The following is a 23,007-nucleotide window of genomic DNA, read 5'->3' as shown; positions in this document are numbered from 1 at the left end:
TTGCAACCGTACAACGCAAAAAAAAAGAACACGATTGATCGCGATTCCGGCTCTCGTCCTCCCGTAAGAGCAAGCAACATAATCGAATGACATTGCAAACCACTGAAGTTTCTCAACCGTCCAGCTGAAACGCGTTTAAATCGGATAAAAATGAATTTCGACCATTTAAAAGCACTCCGTAATCGAAAAACACGAAAGAACGATCTGCGGAACTTTTCCCATGGTAAAACGGAACAAACTCACCAAATTGCCTGCAATATCTGCAAAATTGTTTTCGCAGATGCGGAATCCCGTCATCCGAATGACATGGGCCGGAACTCATTGTTGGTTACAACACATCAACTATTTCACACGTTTTTCATTTTTCACCACTAATCACTATCACTAAAATGAATACAAAAGCTAAATTTCTTTACTAGTTGATGGAACTATGAAATAAAAATTTTGACGGGAATGAAAAATTTTCGTGGCCGGTATCTTTAACATATTGTTCATTAGATATACAACAGAAATTTAATTTGATGATACATGTATCAGTTTGTTTCACTGCCCAGTCGAATAGTTCTCGCGGAGTTGCGATTGTGTTTCCATAGTCTTTTGCAAGACTTGCTCTTTTTCCATTCGCAAAAAAGTGCCACTCTGCTTCCAATCCATGTATTTTCTTGAAATTACTATTCGACGACCTGGCAATTTTTTTTATTTTTAAAATGTAAGATGGAGCTGACATAAAATAACTTTTGAGAAATTTATGTTTTGTTTAACAAAATTCATCAATTTTGAAATAGCTAGACGAGACGTAGTTCAGCGTCTGATATTATAATAAAACTAACGTTTTCCAATTTATTATCTTTTTTTAGTAATTCTCGAATGGGTGTATCGTTGCTTGGGAATTATTCCAGTGATATCTTTGAACAGCATTTTGTATGATAAAACTATAATTTTCAGAAAAGTCGCTAATTACCAGTATTTCACCTTGTTTTAAGGAGTATTTTTATTTCGTAGAAAAGAAGACTGTTCTTTGCAAATAAAATCATGAGTAATGAGCTCATCAACTTTCTCCACGAAATACGTAACAAATTTTTCAACAGGCGATGATAAACGATGATAAACGTTTCTAAATTTTAAATCTTGTTGATCATTCTTCAACTTCTTTTCACAAATGACTTGGATAAAATGAAAAGAGTTTTATTGACATCAAGCTTAAATAGTTATCTACATAGGTAGAACGACAATTGTAAGTTATATACCTATCTTTCTATATACTCACGCGGTTTTTTCACAAAACTTTTTCTAGAAGAGAATTTAATGGGGTATAGATAAGGTTGTTACTTTTCAATGTTTGCAATACTGTTGTGATATCTTTTAAACCATAAAAATCTGTCGAATTGTTAGACGGAGTTGATTTTCTCATAAGCGGTATGGTGCGATATCAATTGAACTTAATTAAAAAAAAACCTTGTATAATTCCGTTTTGTTTCTTTTAACTACTCCCAATAAAACAAATATAATCTATTTTGTGATTCAAACTAATTTATCACTTTAAAATATGATCATACCTGACTATTTAAAGCGAAATAAAAATAAAATAAAAAATTCTTTTTGGACGTAAAAATTCGATGTTAGAATAACTTTTTTCTCCAAAATATGCCCAATTTGCAATGTATGGACGACTTTTAGTAAATTTAATTACGAAACTTTTTGCTTAAGGATGATCAAAATCTGAAGTGGCCGTTTTTTTAAATCGACTTTAAAGTTTTGAATCATTTCTTTTTCAGTGTGGAAAATGTTTTTTTATTTTTTCAATATTTTTTCTAAAACTTCAGGAAATTTCACGACAGTCCCCCTTACAACACTTTTTTGTAGGTCTTACCGTTTTTGAGTTATACGGGTTTATAAAAAAAGCAAAAAAACTTTAACCCTTTCCAAATGTTAGTCTAGATCGATCTTGAAAAAACAAAATATGCAAAGTATCTTAGTTTCACATAGTCTTCATACCCAGAAAGTTTCATTGAATTCTAAAGGGGTGCTGTCAATCCCTTTGTCGAGTTGGCGTGAAATCCGTCATTCGTGCTTGTCACACGATATACGTATGCTAAAATTGTCAACGACAAAGAAAGTTCTCAGTTAATAATTGTGATAGTGCTCATAAGAACACTAAGCTGAGAAGCAGGCTCTATCCCAGTGGGAGCGTATCTCCCGGAAGAAAAAGAAGGATCTTTCACAAAGTATAAAACTTAAAATTTGATTCAATGTGTGTCACCGGGTTTGAAACTAATAATAAGTAAGTGATCACTCAGGCATTCCTAAGTAACCAGCATTATAATTTGCCCTGTGCGCTAATACAGTGCTATTATACAACTGACATTCCCTAGATTAACCGTATAATAGCCCTATAAGGCCAAAAAGGCGAATTGGCGGGCTTGTGGTTACTTAGGTAGGCGTCAAAATATTCTAAGAGCTAAGATTGCCTGTACATTTCGAGTTTCTTAAAACCACTGAAAATTCTGCGCATTGTCTTAAATATTTGTGTTTTATGTTTTCTAAATAAATACTGACATCAATCAATTGCAGACAAAAAATTTTTAACGATTCATGTTTTAAATGAGCAAGCAAACTTTCAAAACCATTTAAAACAAATCGTTTTGTATAGTTAAAGCTTCGCGGTGGAAATCATCTTAGCAACACGAGCTCTCAGGGAACCAAGTTTCTAGCAAATTTGAATAATTCCAAACCCATAAAATACTTGCGGTTGGTTTTCGAATGGTCAATATCCTAAAGATGATTCTGCTCATAACAATTTTGTAAGAGGGAAATAACTAGTGGCGTAGCTAGGGTTTTTGGGGCCCGATGCGGTGTTTCATTTAGAGGCCCTCAAAAAAAAATAATAATAATAATAATAATGTGAATGCCGTCTAAATGCGAGCGCTGTCTAAATGCGAGCGCTCATGTGAAATCAACTGTTGAAATAAACGATGACCAAATAGCTTTTATACAATTATGACTAAAATGATGGAAATGTAGATATGTTGATAATGTTGTTGTATTCGTTTAATGACAAAAATGTCAGTTAATGCGCCTATAGTTCTTCTTTTCTCAATTCTTGTTTAAAAATACATTAGTGTGTGTGTGTGTATGTACAATCCATCTCCCACTGACCGGCAGTGCTTTTATGGAAGAAAATTGTATGCATGTATTTTTGATACCCTTCGATATCTTTATATCTGCAGACAATTTTAGCCCGGGAGATGAAAGGTGATAGCTCTACTGAAATTCCAACGACCCATTTCAAGATTGGCAGTAAATACACACACATTCTGAGGTCATTTTCATATACAGTAAGCCCCGCATAAAAACACCCAGACATCAAATGGATATATGAAATGTTTTTACACTTCCCGAATCGAAAATTAAATTTTCGACCCTGGCACGTATTTAGTTTCAAATGATAATAGGTGAGTAAATAATAACAATAAACGATTTTACCTGGATGTAATGCTCTTTTTTTCCGTCGCCACACTGAGCTTACCGCCAAATACTATACACTTTTTCACTGCACTGCGCGCATAACATGATCGCTTCACCCGCCCCCGCAGGAGCAAGCGTCACGGTCAAAGGATCACACACTACTCTTGTTTAAAAATACATTAGTTTACTCAAAATTATCGAGAAGAGTTCCAGTGAGTTTCCATGGAAGTGGAAATATAAGATAGCGAAATAGCTCTGGAAAGCAGTGATTCATCTTCTTCTTCTTTCTGGCGTTACGTCCCCACTGGGACAGAGCCTGCTTCTCAGCTTAGTCTTCTTATGAGCACTTCCACAGTTATTCACTGAGAGCTTACTATGCCAATGACCATTTTTGCATGCTATATCGTGTGGCAGGTACGAAGATACTATATGCCCTGGGAAGTCGAGAAAATTTCCAACCCGAAAAGATCCTCGACTGGTGGGATTCGAACCCACGACCCTCAGCTTGGTCATGCTGAATAGCTGCGCGTTTACCGCTACGGCTATCTGGGCCCCTAGAAATGATTCATATACAACTTTAATTGGGAATTCAAGCGAAATGTTGACACTTCCCAAATTTTGTGTTTTGTTTGATTTTGAAATTCTTGATGAAAGAAAAACCGCAAATTAATAAATTTGCTCAAAGTTTGCTTCAACTAATTACAAAATGTACTCCAAATATTTCCTCAGGAGTTCATTTGTGATTTTCACGAAATTCCTAAAAATTAATATACATCACGTATTATTTTTTCAAAGGATTTTCTAGAATTTCCTTCAAATTATCGTTCAGATTTCAACCAGTGAATTCCTTCAGGTATTACTCCAGAGATTGTTCCTAGGATTCCTTCGGGTATTAGAGAATATAGAGTCCTTAGAGAAATTTTCCAAATATGTCTTCAAATAATTTCCATAGACATTTTTCCACGCATATCTCCAGACAAAAGTAAGGATTGTTTTTAGAAATAATTGGTCAAAATTCCGGGAGATGTTTAAAAAGTAGATCCCAAATAAATATATGATGAAACTTGATTAAGTTTGAAAGTAACCCATGATGAACTTTCACAAAGTACTCAGAAAGAACTATTGGACTCTTGAGGAAATCTTGAAGTATTTTGTAGATACATTGCTTTGATGGCTAGAATTACTAGAATATTTACTATGATGTTTAAAAGAAGCCATGAAGCCTTGAAAAATACACGAGAAATCGTTTGGAAGAAGTGCAGGAGTAATTTCGCATAAAATGTTGGGAAGTCTTTAGAGAAGAATTCCAAGTAAATTCGAAGAGGAATTCCTTGAAGAGTATTAAATATATTTCCTCGGAAAATCCCTGGAGTATTTTTTGGATGGGTGGGGTGGTGTAAATGTGGATGAATCCTTAAAGAAATCCAAATAAAAAATCCTGAATGGCAAACTGGAGAAACTGGCTTAGGAATTCTCGTAGGAGTTCGTTGAAATATCCTCAAATGGAAATGAACAGTAAAATGATTCTTTTTTCTTAAAAGAACTCCCGTAGGAAGCTCAGGAAGCTCTTCTCTGGTTACAACTGGGAAATCATAATGGTCAATAAAAGCTCTATAGTGCTCATGTATTTCCAAAACCAAATTACGAGAAAATTCCTCTAACCACACCTTGAAACAACGCTGGAAGGTTTCAGATAGAAATTTCTGGAAGGTTTCAAAATAGAAATTTCTTAAGTAGATTCCAGAAGCATACCTGAAGAGATCTTTGTAAAATTCACTATTAGAATGTCAGAAGTTTTTCCCGAGGTATCTGAAAAGAAATTCTTAAAGGACCTGTGAAAAAATTGCTTAAAATAGATACTTTCAAGATCTTAAAAATAGAGCCTTGCATTAAAATAAAGGGTAAGCCTCTGAAAAGAGATCTTCTACCAACCTTGATTGTGTACAAACCATGTCCCGAAGTGGGTACCTGATTTCTATTCTAAGGCTATGAACCGTTTCACCATTTCGTTTAACTATGAGTTAAAATTTGACATTTCGATAGTTATTTTCCCCTCAAATGGTTAAATTGAACATCGCGGTCGACCCATTTGAGCTTTGACAGTCGAGTAGTTATTTCAGAACAAAGTTGACGGATAGTTAGTTATTCTCAAATTCACGGGAGCAGAAAATAACTTTCGAACTGTCATGTTTAACCATGCTCCAGAGCAGGGTTATTTCTAAGCGGAAGGGAAATAACTGTCGAGCTGTCGAATTTAAACTAAAAGTTAAACGAACTGGTGACACGGTTCACAGCCTAAATTGTAATTGAAATGAAAAACGGCAATGTCTGTAACATACCTCCAAATCAGTTTCAGATACGATTATGGGCCCGCACGTTTAGGTAGATCCGTATGAATTACAAAACGAAACGGAGTTATCGAGAATAAATTTTGAGGTATTTAAGCTTTTTTAATCGCTAATACTAATAATGATAACACTAATAATTGATCATGGAGCCCTACACATTGTCCATCAAGGTCACCTTCAAACTAGTTTAACACCGGAATGATACACGCAGCGAACTTGACTATCAAAATTCATACACGCAGCGAACTGGACTATCGAAATTCATACATTTTGTCTTATGAAAGGTGGAACGACTATTGCAATGCGAACGCTTTATGTACCGTTCCAGCATTACTCCACATCTTGGCGTCGATAGACGCGTGGTATACACACGGGCCTATCGTTCGGAAGGTTTTTGGTTCGATTCCAGGTTGCCGCGAGAACATTTTTTGTTTTCAAATTTTGGTTTCATAAGGTAAATTTATGAATTTCAACCCGATTCCTTGTGGCGAATTTTCATAAGGGGTTCTTATGTATTTTGATAGTCCATTGGCCTGAGTGTTGGTATTGGTCTCGTGCTTAAAACGGTTTTTTGGACGAGCTGTCAAATCAGCACCTTCTTCAGCACGAAATGGCTTCACTCAAGTTGTTCGTGGATGACAGCCGTTTCAGTCCTGTGGTTCGAATCCACTGTGTTTTATTTTCTCGATTTCATGCGCTTTTGAATAGCGCCCAAACCGTTGATTTTAGCGATATTGTTTGTTCGGAGAAGTTTTTTGGTATATTAAAGCGCAACTTTTGACGCAAAAAGTTGTGGTATCAATCCACCTAGCAGTGAGATAGAAAAACTATTTTTCAAAACATTTAGATAGACATATAGTGCCTAGGACAAAGTTGTAGAATTGGCAATTTGAAACAACTTTGTCGATGACACGATTTTTATATCTCTTATACTTTTTGAGATATATGTAGTTGTATGTGAATGTACCCAAAAAAATCATATTTTTTATTATAATTTTTCCAATCTATAACATAACATTTTTCATGTCTTCTACAAAGCTGTTTAACATCTTAAAACACGTGTTTTTGCTAAACACCTCTCTATTTCTTGAAGTAAAAAAAAAAAATATCGGTCAATTTCGTTTCAATAAAGCATATTTGTTTGTTAGTAAAAACCCATGAAAAGACGCTTATAGAAAACTGTGGATTAGGAAGATACGGTACTTTCATGATTTGTAAGAGTTGTCTGCGCCATTTTGCACCGAAGGCAGTTATAGGGGCCTAATCTACCCCTTGGAAAAAGAGTAATTCATGAATAACTTTGTTACTTCAAAAGATAGGGTGATGATATGTTCAGCAAAAACACGGGTTTTTCCATGACAAACAACTTTGTAAAAAACACAAAAAATGTAAAAATCTTGGAAATTTTTTTTAGAAAATATATGATTTTTAGGGGCCATTCACATACAACGGCATATATCTCAAAAAGTATAAGAGATAGAAAAATCGTGTCTTCGACAAAGTTGTTTCAAATAGCCAATTCTACAACTTTGCCGAAGACACTATATGTCTATCTAAATGTTTTGAAAAAATAGTTTTTCTATCTCACTGCTAGGTGGATTGATCACAAAACTTTTTACGTCAAAAGTTGCGCTTTAATATACCAAAAAACTTCTTCGAACAAACTATATCGCTAAGATCAATGGTTTGGGCGCTATTTAAAAAGCGCATGAAATCGAGAAAATAAAACACAGTGCAATTCAGGGACGAATCTGGTGTACTGGTTAGAACGCACGCCTCTCACGCCAAGATTAAATCCCTTCCCGGCATAGTAACTTATGACGCAAAAGTTATGGTGACGGCTTCCTTCGGAAGGGAAGTAAAGCCGTTGGTCCCGAGATAATCTTGCCCAGGGCTAAAAATCTCGTTTATAAAGATAGAAAAAAAAAGTTTCTATCTCCTAAAGTTTTTTGAATATTTGTATGAAAAACAGGTTTGAAAATTTCTCAGCCCATTTTCTCAATGTCTACTTTTTACAGGTACCTAGGACTGATTCACCCATTCACGGGAGTATGATACCAAGAACTTTTCTCAAGCAAATACCATTTCTCGGGTTTTGCATCACACCGCTCATTTAATTCTAGGTCGAATTCTGAGTGTCCTCCCAAAAAATTTTCTTAGTTTTTCTTTTAGACGAATCTACAGATATATTGTGATTTGTTAAATTCGATATTCATTGCTCAATACAACCAAGTTATATTTCGGGATCACGGAAACAAATTCACAACAAAATAGATTCACTTATCCTGGTGATTTTTATATTTCTGTGGGCCGTTATGAGGTTTATTATGTTTAAAATAAGTCATGTTTTTAGGGCTTTCCAACAACAACAACAACAACCAATAATGGACACGAATGTGAGATGTCCAAATAGTATTCGTACACCTAAAAGTGAGATTTTCTATGAAACCTTAAAAGTGACAACTTAATTAGGCCATATATTTAAGTTTTTCCAACGATTTATTAAAAATAAACTAATATCTCTAGAAATCTAGTTTTTTATGGTAGCTGTAGATAATTCAAACTGCAAGGAATACCGTTTTGATTCATAATACGGACACTTAAGGCCTCAGTGAAGTATAGCACAGCATAGAACATTCAAAACAAATCATTCTGTATGATTCCTCAGCGTTATCGAGCGCCGGAAGTCCTTAACTTTCAAATCGCGGGTAAAGAATACGCTTCCGCAACTTGAATAATTAAAAAAAAATCGAAATGCATAGCCTTTTGATGATTCTTATTTCGGACGAGTCCTCACTTTTGCCTCATATTCCGGACACTTTGATTCGAATTCCGGACATCTAATGAAAATCATTAATAGAAAAGTCAAATCATCAAATGAATTTGTTAAACCACTAAAGGGACGCCCAAGGCAGTTGTGCATTATGAATTTGCATAGATATCTATCAAAATAGCTTATCAAAACGAGCCTCGAAATTGTGAACTTTCGAACGGCAAAAATTGAAACATTTCGTGTGAAATGTTTCCCATACAAAGTAGAGTGTCCGGAATTAAAAGCTGTCCGTAATATGAATCAAAACGGTACTTCATGAAATTTTTCTATAAATATTCCCAATACTTGCTTAGATACTTCGTATTATGGCCAAAGCACCTCGTCTTCTATTGCAACGACCGATGGGTCACCTCGACGACGGTATTGTATGTGTGGTATTGAGGGTTAGTACTCCTCATAATTGATAAAAAGAGTGGAGGACATCAAGGTGACATGACACGGGATTTTCATGATACATTGTTTTTTGTCTTGATGTACTTTTATGGTCAAATTGCAGCCTATCCTTGACTTTAAAATTAATAGTTTTCACACAACTTATCAATAGGTTTAAAAAAAATGATGTAATCTTAGTTCTTTACAGGTTACACGGCTGAGGAACGATGGAGATGTGGTGATCATTAATTAAGAATTAAGTGTGCCGCCTCAACGGACGAACGGTCGGCGGAATTTTCCTGAAGATGACCGAAAGAATAAAAGTAGGTTGAAACGTAAAAATGCATCAATGGTAGTTATTAACCATCACCGAAAAGTACCAATAAATCGAAAGGGATTAATTAAACGGGGATCAAAGCTAAAGCAAGACATATCTAGTTGCTTAAAGTGGTTAAGAAAACTCGGGAACAGTGTTTTAAAAAGACACTACACGTTAAATGCTCCCAGTGGGCTATTTGCCCTTTGAAGGAAGCACCACACTAGACAACGGACTAGCATGCAGCGCCCAGTGGCACAGTCGGAAAACATTCCTGTCGAAAAGTTTTACGGCCTGAGGCGGGAATCGAACCCACACTCCTTAGCACGATGCGGCTAAATGCCTTGGTGACACTAACCGCACGGCTACGAAGCCCACAAAACTAACAAAAGTGTTGTGGAATACTTAAATTCTTAAAACTCCCGTTTGAGATTTTTCATGCGTGAGTTGTCAATCATGCAACTCAGCAGTCAAATACTCATGGATGAGTTGACTTATTGAATTGTATTCCTCTCATAAAGAAATGATTTTTTTGTTATTCTGGTAGAATTATAGTAATCCTTTCTAAAGTTAACAACAATATTCGGATTTTACGAGTTTTTGACTGGTTTTATGACTGAATCATTTTCGACGGCTAGAGTGAGATTGCGTGGTTTTGCAAGAAATTCTCTCAAGCATGAGTTTTACGAAGCAAATATCTAATGAATTTTCTCTCATGGGAGAGCTCTTTGATTGAAATTTGAGTGTGAGTCTATAAACACTGTTCGGTAATGTTACTGTGGATGGAGTTATTCCAGTGGGTCATTAGATCAGGTGGGGGTGAAAACGACTATTTTTTGGAACATGCTTAGTTATCCGTTTTTATTTGCATTAAAAATAATTTTAATTTGCAGAAATCATTGAGATCTGACATTCAACATATCAAGAGCTTTGGACCATTTACAATGCACTGGATGTGGCTACTTGGACTTAATGCCCGGAAGAACCAGCTATAGATTTGTTGGATACTGAACCTTTTGAATTCTCGAAAAACAGATATCAGACAAAAAAGTTTACAAAAATGTGTTCCCCTAAGCTTGACACAAATGTTTAGATACAAATCGGCCACTTTATAGATAATTTGAGGTGTCCCGGGAAACCTGATAATAGCCATACGTAGGGTCAATCAGGGGCCTTCCTTAACCGAATGGTTAAAGTCCGAGGCTACAAAGCAAAGCCATGCTGAAGGTGTCTGGGTTCGATTCCTGGTCGGTCCAGGATCTTTTTGTAATGGAAATTTCTTCGACTTCCCTGGGCATAGAGTATCATCGTACCTGCCACACGATATACAAATGCGAAATGGAACTTTGGCAAAGAAAGCTCTCAGTCAATACTCTTAAATTATGTTATGAATGATTTCCAATTCAAAAAATATTTTTATTTTGTTTAAGTGCAATTTTTAAACAGCTGCACAGTATAGTCAAGTCTATTTTCAAATTCCGAAATCAGCTTAAAATGATACATATAATTTAAAATTAAACTATTTCGTTTAACTTAAAGTATATGATTTTTGATATTTCATCGTAAGCGTAAAACCCATTCCTTGTCCCGTCTTCCCTCCTCTGGGCTTGACGATAAGGAAAATTCCTGTCACTGCTAATGACGATAGAAATAATCCATCGTCACATCACTCAACATTTTCTCCGTCATCGTCACCCGTCTGATGCCAGTAAATCATCCAGTGGCAATGCTCAGATACAACCGACCATTTTTCGCTAGTCGGAATTTATTCCCGCAGTGCTCGGAGATTTGCCTCATACATATTATAATTCTAGGCCGGTCTCTTTGCCACAAATCATTGGCAGAGCGCAGGGCTGTAGTAGGGTAATTGCACCGATATTCACCAGCCCATTTCAAACATAATATTCATTTTTTATTTCTCGGTGTTCTGTGTTAGGCAACACTATCGTCCTAATTTGGTACAACTAAATTAGGCTTTTATTAACCTTTTTGTTAACAACATTTCATTTATCGAAGCAGATCAGAATTTTGATAAGTGAGTTTATTTCACCTGTTGATAAGAGAAAAAAACGCATTCAATATATTTAACCTTACTTAACCTGAACATATAACCCATCGGTCGTAAAATTATTATTTATTATATATTAATTTATTCCAATATTCCAACATTGATATCTTTTGTAACTCGTTAGTACTATACCAGGGAGGAAGCCTCAGAATCATTTTCAAAATTTGTGTTTTGAAACTGGCTGTATGTTAAAATATGCGTTAAAATTGAGGCATAATAGAAAATATAATTCTAAAAAGTTTAATTTTAAATTGTATGGGGATGATTACTAAAAAATATTAGCCCCAGGAGAATGAAAGTTGAAAAAGTTCAGAAAACGCTGATTTAAAATTTTTTCATAGACTGGCGAATACTGGTACACCAACCCTAAACAGGCTGCTATCCGACGATAGACAGATACAGACAGAGTCCATCGAATTGATGACGATGATGAGCAGGATGGATGGAAGGATATGGACCGAGTCCTGCACTGCTGCCGCCTGCCAGGCTGATGATGTGCAAAATGTGTAATGAGATGGAACAGGATGATAGTGAGACGGCTCGCTGGATGGGGACGTTCTTTCGCTTGGAGATATGACTAGTTGGTGCCATCTAAGGACCGGCGTACTCTCCACTTTTTCCTTGCAGATGTCTGAAAAAAAAAACAACCATCATCATTTCAGTGGAAAAAAGCAAACCAGATCCCTACGAGTGGTTCTGAAAACCCTCAAAAATATCGCACTAATGAGCAAATCATGCATTTCCAAGAGCAAACTTCATTGGTTGGTGGCGACTTGAGGTTCTACAGCACGACACGGTAATTACAGGTACCTACTCGAAAGAAGCAACTGGTCAAAGAAGAGCGTAACGGTTGGAGTACTTACCAAGTCCAAATTTTAAATCTGGAACATGTTTTATCATTCAAGCTAGATGAACGAAAGGTCAGCCAGTAGAAGCCATCAATGGCCGGGCTTGGACCACTTGATTCAGCTGCATTACACGCTTGTTGAGAATGAAAAGATGCTCCGTTGTTTGCCTCCAGAACCTTTTAGCATAAACTCGGAACGATGTTTATTGGGAATGAGCACGGATATAGGATAATTACATTTTGAAACTTAAGGGCGTTTAGTGTTTTGATAAAAATTTGATTTGTTTTATTTTTTTATATTTTGAGAATTTTTCTCATCAAATTTAATTTATCTTGACTCTGAACAATTGCAAATGTGTTCATAATTGAGAAAAAGTGAATAAAAAAGTGTTGTTACTTCAAATCGAGTTAAATTATATTGAAAATTTCACACAAAAGCATCCATATTTTGATTCTTCGCAGCACCCTGATTACTTTATATATTTTACACTGTAAAAAATCAGTACGTTCAATTGAATGGATTGAGCTGTTGACTGAATTCAAAACACCAATCATCATTATTTGAAAAGTTAAAACTTTGGATTATCTTAACATTTTAACACTATACTCTGAAGTGAAAGGTCCTTAATTTTAAACATCTTTGACAGAAGTTATTGGTTCAACCCTTTTTAAAAAATGCGAGTTGTCTTCGAGGTTAGATACAAGTTTTGCACTCCGGAGATTGAAGGTAGAGGAGGAGAAAACAGTCATTTTATCTTTCTTATTTTGAATCTAAACATGTAACGTTGAATTCAGGAGCGGTTTCTAAAACATTGTAAAGATTAAACAGTAATGCAAATCCAAGTTCAGAGCTGTTGATATCATCGTGCTCATTTTTACCGAAATGAAATAATACGTTTTTTTAATTAACCCCCCTACCAGCAGCTTCATTTTTTCCTCACAAAAAATATTCAAAAAGCGGTAACTTTTTTGTTTTTCGGTATTCCTGCACCATTTTTTTTACAAGCTCTCAAAAAATTCTTCTATTTTTATAATCTGTGTCAATATTGATCATTGGTCATATGGTTTTGAAGATTACAGATGCTCCTTGGGGGACCGACTTTCCCCATACAACAATTTTTTTGGCGTTATTTTGTTTTGAGTCAATTTATCAAAAAACTAAAATGTGGGCTATACAATGTCAGGTTATAAGGAGCTTCTCTGAAAAAATCATACAAATCGGTTGAGTTGTCTTCAAGAAATCTGGAAATCACAAAACGATGTTTTTTTAACCTTTTAAGGATCTTCGTAGGGCCCGATAGGTACCAGACACTTAAATGTTCATTACTCTAAACCGGTTGGACTAATTTGCTTCATTTTTTTCAAAACAAACTCACATTGAAGCATTGTTTCGAACATCGAATGACCGAACATGACAAAAAATCTGTAGCCTTAGATATTTACGTAGATTACAGATAAACGTCGGTCCGCCAGGAAATTTCTGAGTAGCTCTGGACCTAAATGACTTATAATCAATATCGACACAGATACTTTATATAGAAGAATTTTTTGAGGGTTTTTGAAAAAATGGTGCAAAAACATAGACAAACGAAAAAGTTATCGCAGTTTTATTTTTTTGTGTGGTAAAAAATGAAGTTGCCGGAGTTAACGGACATCCATACTTCTCTTTATAGTACAATGGGCTAAATTATGGAAAAAATTAACACGCCTTTCGGCCACCCTGCTAACGGCTGAAAGATACCGCATAACTGAATACCGACTTGGAAGCCTGCGCGGTTACCATTCAATTTCAGACCGAACTTACCGTGGTTAGCATTTACATGGCACCGAGGAATAAGGTTGGCACGACATGTTCCGCTGTTTCCTCCACACCAGCACAATTGGGGCACGCAGAAGATTCTAAGTCTAAGTCCTATGCAGGTACTGTCAATAGCAACCATGTCCTGACAGAAACTGCGTCAGGTGGAAGTTCACTTCCCCAAGGTTTCTTTTATACCAATCTGACACATTTGGCATCAGCCGATGGGTCCATCTACCTTTAGTAGAGTTATCCCATTTTTGCTGCCAACCACTGAGCGTTGCCTCTTTACACGAGTTGCGAATTCTTATGGTACCTCTTTGGTTGAAGCATTGAACATCTTTCTTGATGATGAGCCCAATGGGCGTCATCCCGGCTATGATGCACACGGCATCTTTAGATACCGGTTGGTATGCGCTTGCTACTTTTAAGAACATGATCCTGTACGTGCTTTCCAACCGCTTTAGGTTTCTGCTCGTTCTAGACGCTTTTGAGCAGGTTGGTCCTCCATACCTTAGTATGGATAGCGCCACGCTTGCCAGGAGCTTGCGTTTACTGGGAATTACAGCAGAGCTGTTAGACATCATCCTCGATAGCGCCGCTTTAGCCGTAGATGCCCACATTCAACCCATATTCAAGCATATTCAACGTGGCTAGCGAAGCTGGGCTTGTCATCGATCATTACCCAAAGATCGCTTGGACTCTATGGTGCAATCACTTACCGAGATAAGCGGCTATTGCTCGCACTTGTAGTTGTTGACCATAACCACCTCAGTCTTGCGACGGGCCAGTCCTAGTTTCCTAGACTTCATCCATTCATAGTTGAGGAAATAGAGTGCGCTGCTGTCAACTCTACTTCCTCCATCATAGACCACTAGGGTGATATCGTCGGCGAAGCCAACAATCTTAACACCCGTTGGAAGGGGCAGCCTCAGTACATCATCGTACATCGCATTTTATAACAGCGGACCCAGGATTGAATCTTGAGATACTCCCGTGGTAATTCGAACGCTTTTCTGCCCCTCCTCTATGTCATACAGTAGAATCCTTCCATCATAATAGCTTTCTAGAAGCTTACACAACTGCACCGGTACCTTGAGGCGGTGAAGTGCGTGGGCTATCGCTTCACAGCTTTCGCTGTTGAATGTCTCAACTGTCTGAACAACCCGCTAGAGAGCGTCCAGAGTAGATTTTCCTTTCCTGAATCCAAACTTGTTGTTGGACAGGCCGCCCGCACCTTCCGTACACGGTACTAACCTGTTGAAGATTAACCTCTCCAATAACTTGCCCGTCGTATCTAGTAGACAGATAGGTTTATACGCCGACGGGTCAACTGGTGGTTTCCCCGCCTTTGGTAGTAGCACCAATTTCTGTCGCTTCCATACATCCGGTAAGATTCCTTGATCTATGCAGCGTTGCATCGTGGTTCTGATCATGTCCGAATCCGCATTCACTGCCGCTTTTAAGGCACCATTTGGGATTGTTTGACGTGAATGATCTCATGACTTCTGCCAGCTCTTCATTAGTCGCGACGGTGACACTTCTTCTTCTTCATCTGCCGCATACGGCGCTGGGAGCCATGGGCTTGTGAGATGATGTGGGAAGAGTACATCGATTATCGATCACAGCAACTCGGGCGACTTCTTTTGGGGCGCTATGACACCTTTGGTTTTAGCCATTACCACTATGTAGGCGTCACCCCACGGACTCGAATTGGCACTCTGGCATAGTTAATCAGAGCATACCCGTTTTCGACTCTTGATTTCCTTTTTAAGAGCTAACTTCGCCTCTCTAAATGTTGCACCGCGTTCTTCTCTTTGTGCTTCTATGCGTGCGCGTTGCATTCCTCGTCTAGCCCGAAGGCAGATTGCTCGAAGATTTGCAATTGATTCGCACCACCAGTACACCGGCGGCCTGTTCTCTCCAGGACGGGCTTTTCTCGGCATGGAAGCATCGCATGCTCGCGATATCACAGCAACTAGCTCTTCTTAGCGAATTGATTGATGATTGCTATGAGTATAACCGTCACCAACGCGCCAGTTCATGGTACCTAAAAGATTAGGACTACAAAACGTCACGTCGATAAGCGATTCTGAACCATTTCTGCGGAAGGTACTCACTGTACTCACATTTGCCAACTCAACATTTAATGCGGCCAGGGAAGCCAACAATGGTTGGCCTTTATTGGTTGGTGCAGTGGCTACCCCACTCCACTGCCCATGCATTAAAGTCACCAGCTATCACAACTGGCTGTCGATTAGCTAGTTCGGCTATCATCTTGTCGATCATGTGGAAAAATTCCTCAATCGACAACCTTAGGGGCGAGTAACAACTGTAATAGAATACGCCGTTGATTTTTACTATCGCAAAACCGTCATTTGAGATAGAGACTAATTCTTGGATTGGGTATCGGCCTGTCGTCCATATTGCTGCTAGCTGTTGAGATCTATCCGCCACTCAGTTCCCGTTAATGGCTGGTATGCGGTATGGGTCAGATAGTAAAACCACGTCAGTCTTCGTTTCCGAGACTGATTGCCAAAGCAGCTGCTGGTCTGCATCCCAGTGGTTTGAATTTAACTGTATTACTTCCGTTTTGGCTGCTTTGATACTCCGCTTGTGCTCGGACATTTGGGTCCACCCGTTAAGTGTCCGTTGTCTGCTCTGTCGACACATATTAGGCACTTAAGCGATTTGCTTGCAATCGCTTGCCCCATAGCCTTCGGTGCCGCATTTTCTGCACATCCTACTTCTGTCGGGACCATTGCAACTCCACGACTTATGGCCCTTCCCATTACTCTTGAAGCAAACTTCAGGAGGCTGTTGTATGCTCAGCCGGCAAATCGACTAGCCTACTTTGAGTATGCCAAAGTTCTTCGCTTTTTTTGCCTCTGCAGCCGGCAGCCTGATCGCCGCCATCTGGATGCCCTGCAGGCCCTTTCTTAGGTAGATGGCCTTACTGGCTACGTCGATGTCACACTGCTCTTTGAGGACAGTCAAGACCTCCGCTGCATCGGTGACCCCATCCATATATTTACACTGGAGAGTCGCTTCTGCAGCCTCTGCAGTTCTGCACTTCTTGTATCATCACCCCTCCTGGGGATCGCATAAGGTTGTTAGAATTGAGTGCTTGTATCAGTTACTCAACACGCTAGGCTGCTCAGTACTGAATGATGGAAAACCGACTAGGATGGGGTTGAATCAGTGGTCGATATTTCCATAGCCTCCCGTATATCTGGAAGGTAGACGATGATTTACACGGAGTGACCACATCCATATCTTAATGTCGCAGGTCGTAGACTTAGGTGGAATATTGAAAAGGCAGACTGGGATGGGTTCTGCAAAGATATCTGTCGCTAACTCCCTGATGGTCACAAGGTGCTTTCCCCCACCGAGCACTGATACGAGAGGCCGCACATCGTAACATCGCTTAAGCAGGCGGTGGAGGCGATCGCAAGGTTCCTTGGTGGAGTACTGATGTCTACAATGCAATCAAAAGCCGACGTAAGTCGCTGAAAGTGCTACGTATACTGGCTCTAGACGACCCCTCCAGGGCTAGTAAGCTGAAAGAGTTTCAGAGTGCTCGCGCCAAGTCCAGAAAGGTGATCGAAGATACTTGTTTTAATTATGAATCGTGGTTTACGGCCAACCAGCCGAGTGGAAGTTTAACAACTACCGAAAAGCTAAACATTACATATAATTTGCAATTGGATTAGATGGACAAATTGATGTGAAGATTTGCGAAAAAGTTACACGTCTTCTCAGTGAGAATCGAACTCACGACTCCCCGATCTCTAGTTGGGGCGCGTTAACCACTACGCCATGAGAGGACTCATGAACGCAGAAGTTAACCTGAATTCGATTTCAGCTCAATAATCACGTGGTCCTCTTTCGCAAAGTGCACCTCTTTCGGAAGAATTAGATGCCCATCCAAACACAACGCTTTCTATATATATCCAATGCCTAGCCCGAGAGCGCATTGTTTTTTAGGTATAGGAATAGCACACTACACTAGCCAGCAACTGCGCTGGCTGAGGTTTCTATTGTGTGGGCTTCCAATGGGTCGCGACGTTCTCAAACGACCGGTTACGGAACATGAGTCCGTTGCTCGATAAATACTTGTTTTAATTATGAATCGTGGTTTACGGCCAACCAGCCGAGTGGAAGTTTAACAACTACCGAAAAGCTAAACATTACATATAATTTGCAATTGGATTAGATGGACAAATTGATGTGAAGATTTGCGAAAAAGTTACACGTCTTCTCAGTGAGAATCGAACTCACGACTCCCCGATCTCTAGTTGGGGCGCGTTAACCACTACGCCATGAGAGGACTCATGAACGCAGAAGTTAACCTGAATTCGATTTCAGCTCAATAATCACGTGGTCCTCTTTCGCAAAGTGCACCTCTTTCGGAAGAATTAGATGCCCATCCAAACACAACGCTTTCTATATATATCCAATGCCTAGCCCGAGAGCGCATTGTTTTTTAGGTATAGGAATAGCACACTACACTAGCCAGCAACTGCGCTGGCTGAGGTTTCTATTGTGTGGGCTTCCAATGGGTCGCGACGTTCTCAAACGACCGGTTAGCTCTCGGGCTAGGCATTGGATATATATAGAAAGCGTTGTGTTTGGATGGGCATCTAATTCTTCCGAAAGAGGTGCACTTTGCGAAAGAGGACCACGTGATTATTGAGCTGAAATCGAATTCAGGTTAACTTCTGCGTTCATGAGTCCTCTCATGGCGTAGTGGTTAACGCGCCCCAACTAGAGATCGGGGAGTCGTGAGTTCGATTCTCACTGAGAAGACGTGTAACTTTTTCGCAAATCTTCACATCAATTTGTCCATCTAATCCAATTGCAAATTATATGTAATGTTTAGCTTTTCGGTAGTTGTGATCGAAGATGCCAAAAAGGACACATGGACCGTATTTACGGCAGATATATTGGAATCCACTAGCTCTAGCGAGCTTTGGAGAAAGGTGACAGCCGTCAGTGGTAAGAGTTCGATAAGGATAGAGGGAAGTTTTACTAACGATGCGGGTAAGGTTGCTGAGGCCTTTGCTGACCAATTTGTCAAGCTGTTAGGCAGTTAGAAGCTGTGAAATCGGTGGTCCGATAGGCAGATAGCGTTGGCTTTATGATTTCTACCGAGAAGTCAAAGCTCATGCACGTTTTCTTCAACCATCACCATCGACCGAGTCTCCCCGTCGTTAGCATCGGCGAGCAAGCAGTCAAGGCAGTTCGCGAGATGAAACTTTTGTGTGTGACTATCGATAACAAACTAACGTTTGTTAAGCAAGCTAAGGCAGTTAAGGAGCAAGTTGAACATTCTTCGGACCCTTAGTGGTCGTTCATCCGAGGCCTCACGCTGCACTTTGGGCATTGATTGCAAAATCTTAACACCTCAGTACAATGACGCCTACAAGATTTGCTCAGGCGCGTTTAAATCTTCGCCGGTGGTTGCACTGCTGGTGGAGTGCGGAAAGTTGCCATTGCTCCACGTGGTGACTGAGGACCTGGCGACCAAGGCCCTCGAGAGAGGTAATCCTCCTGGCTGAGGGCCCTTGGTGCAAAGATGTACAACGGCTTACGAGCATAACCTTCGTCTGGGTACCAGGCCAGACTAGCAACCCAGAGTCGTCGTGCTCAACAGGAGGTACCTATCATGCCATACTGTGAAGCTACCCGCTGGAAGAAGCGATAGGGTAACGACTGTTTATTTCGTTCTTAACCTTTCGGTCGTCGCGCGAATTTTTGTAACGCGAGTAGTCGCGCGTTGTACTTTGTACAACACCCTTGGTATTGCTAATATCCTAGGAGTCTGACCACTTAGAAAGATGACGTCTTCGGCATAATTGTTCAGTAACTCAAGGGCTATCATTATTCTAGCCAAGAAATTCGGGGTTTTGCCACTAGGCGGCGCTAGTGAACATGAAACTTTTGTTTCGCAGATCTCAGGATCCTGACCACTTAGAAAGATAGCGTCTTCGGCAAAGTTGTTCGGTAACTCAAGGACTATGATTGTTCGAGCTTGTTGATTCAAAATTTTGCCGTCAGGCGGCGCTAGTTAGCATAAAATATTTGTTTCGCCTGATCACTTAGAAAGATAGCGTCTTCGGTAGAGTTGTTCAGTAGATCAAATTCTTTCTTTGTGTAATCCTTGAAGTTCGAGATTTTGAAAATTTATGATAGTCCCTGAGCTTCTGAACAACTTTGCCGAAGGTGCCTGTCTAAAAAGTCAAGATCCTGCAGTATCCGTCAAACCAAAATGTCATGCTCACTAGCGCCGCCTGGTGGCAAAATATCCTATTTCTTGACTCAAATAATGATAGCCCTTGAGCTACTGAAAAAAATTGCCGAAGACACTATCTATCTAAGTCACCCGCGGGTAGATTATCTTTACGAGGTGCGTTACGGGGTACCCAAGCAGCACGCGAAACATCTTTCAAAGAAATGCTTCCCAAAAATGGTTTCTAAGATGTATCAATAAAGGTATCTGTAACTTACCTAGTTCTAGTTCCGTTGCATATTAATCAAAGACTCATATGATTGCATTGTCGTTCCAATGAATTTGCATTTCACCTCGTGTTTGACGTCTAACATTATAAGATCTACCATATTGTACTTTTGTTGTATCTGTTCTTGTGAATACTTATAAGTTACGGTCGGAAGAATATAAGAGAGTAACAAGCCACTAAGACTCACCTATTTGTCCTAGATGATGAGGAGGTCGAAGTGGAAAAATGGCTCAATCAGCAACTGAGGTTGGTTTCAACTCATGAGACATTTTCTTTCCGAGTTCTAGAGTTTATCATTTGATATCTAGGAGGGAAACGATTCCAAATCGGTGGAGTAGCAAAACTCTTAAATTCTAAAATAAGCTTTCTGTTTCAAGGAATCTAAATGTCTCATGCGATGAAACCTGTTCACAGTTTCATTAAACGACTTTGAATCTTATAAGTAGAAGCAATAATTTGATACGCTAGAGTACCGATGCATGGTCAAAATCAATATCATTCAACCAGCTTAGTGGCCGAGCCTGATTAAGGGGCGCGCTTTTGAGAGTATAAATAGTATAAAATATATAAAAATAGTATAAAAATCTTTCTCTTAAGAGGCTCTATGCAAAATGGTAAAGAATGATATTTGTATAAAAAACGACTACTTCATTATTTCTCAATAGTAATGGAGTAGAACGACATGCACTAAACAAAGGACACGGGTATACCACAAAAGATCAAAGAAAACTGGTCGCAGTGGTTCATCCCGATCAGAAACAGATCTCAGCTCAGTAGTCAGACTCCAGAGATATCTGCTAACAAAAATTGTAAGCTCACTAGCACCGCCTAGTAGCAAAATTTGAATCAACTAGCTTGAACAATGATAGTCCTTAACTTACTAAACAACTTTACCGAAGACGCCATCCTTCTGAATGGTCAGGATCCTGAAATATCTGCAAAACAAAAGTAAAACTTCCATGCCCACTAGTGCCACCTTGCGATCAAATTCCGAATTAAATGAGGTACCATCAGATAGCGCTTCACCTCCACAACAACTTTGCTAAAGACTCCAAGTTTCTAAATTATCTGGATTTTGAGATATATTTTGAGATATGTGGTTTACTCGAACCGTATATAGTGCGTTCATTACTATGCGACTTTTATGTACATTTGTTGATTTTACCGCATTATAAAGGGCCATACTGTGAATAAAAACTGTCGGGTATTGTTCTTAAGATGATTCTTGAGGAATACATTTTGGTTTGGTGTCGATAGATATCTTTGTTGCAAAATGATAGCATATAAATCACGAATGTTATACAAAGTACAACAGCGCGACAGGCCGAAGGTTAAACGCTAATAGTTGGCGACAGCGGCAAAAAGTACAGGCAACAACCTTTCGAACATTCAGCTACTTTCACTGGCCGCCGAGCGACGACACTGTTGTTTGTATTCCTCCCACTGATGGATGGATGCAAAATAATGAAAAACGTAAATTACTTGCAATTAGGAGACTGGATCATAAAAGTAGTGATTAGAAATCAAGTGTAAGGTGAATACATAACTTTTTGTGTTTAGTTCATCTTCCGTGGTGCTTTCTTTATTTCAGGGTTTCGTTTTTACTACCACTGAAAAAGAGCCATCTATTGCCTTTTCAGTTTAGAATATCACCCTATTGGCCGAGAGGCCGTCCAGCGCAGAATCAAGAGCACAACAGAAGAGTGGCGAGGCAATCCTAATCCTCGAGATCAGAAAATTTTGACTCGGCTGAGGATCGGACATACACGACTCACGCATGGACCAAGGTTCAGGGGTAATACGGCTTATTTCCAGTCGTGCGATCTGCGGTTAGATGTTAATCATCTATTGGTGGAGCGCCCGGCCCGGGCTCAAGCTTGCCAGTCCAGGAGATTCTCGAAAACATGATGCATCAGGACCTGATTGAATGAAGTACTGATTTTCTAGGAGAAGGTATCGACTATGATTGTTTTAAATTGCTATTTTTTTTATATGGCTTAGCGGTCATCCAACTCAAAGACAAAGGGAGTCTATTGAAGATTTTTACAAATTATTGAAATGAATAAGTGGTTAGGCAGGGAGCGACAAGATTGAAATTTTATTAGGTGGTGAAAATTGAGCAAGCCATTTTAAAATCATTAAGCATCGAAGCGTCCTGCATTATACCGAGCTTCTCAACTGGAGAAGGGTTAGTTCAAAGCCTTGAGCTTTGCTACCAACAAAGGATTAGTGATTAATTTGCCACCGGTTTACGGTTAACAGTCTCCAACATGGAACATGTTTCCCAAGAACAGAAAACGGTTCAAAAAATAAAATATAAGTCATAGAATATAATGAGTCATAAAGTTCAAACTACAGTTGAAAATGTGGATTTTTTCTGTATTTTTCTATTTTGAATTAATATTATTGTTCTCCTAACAAAAAGATACCAACAGAATT

Source organism: Aedes aegypti, chromosome 2 (assembly GCF_002204515.2).
Source record: "Aedes aegypti strain LVP_AGWG chromosome 2, AaegL5.0 Primary Assembly, whole genome shotgun sequence".
NCBI classification, from domain to species: Eukaryota; Metazoa; Arthropoda; class Insecta; order Diptera; family Culicidae; genus Aedes; species Aedes aegypti.
This window is presented reverse-complemented; position numbering follows the sequence as displayed.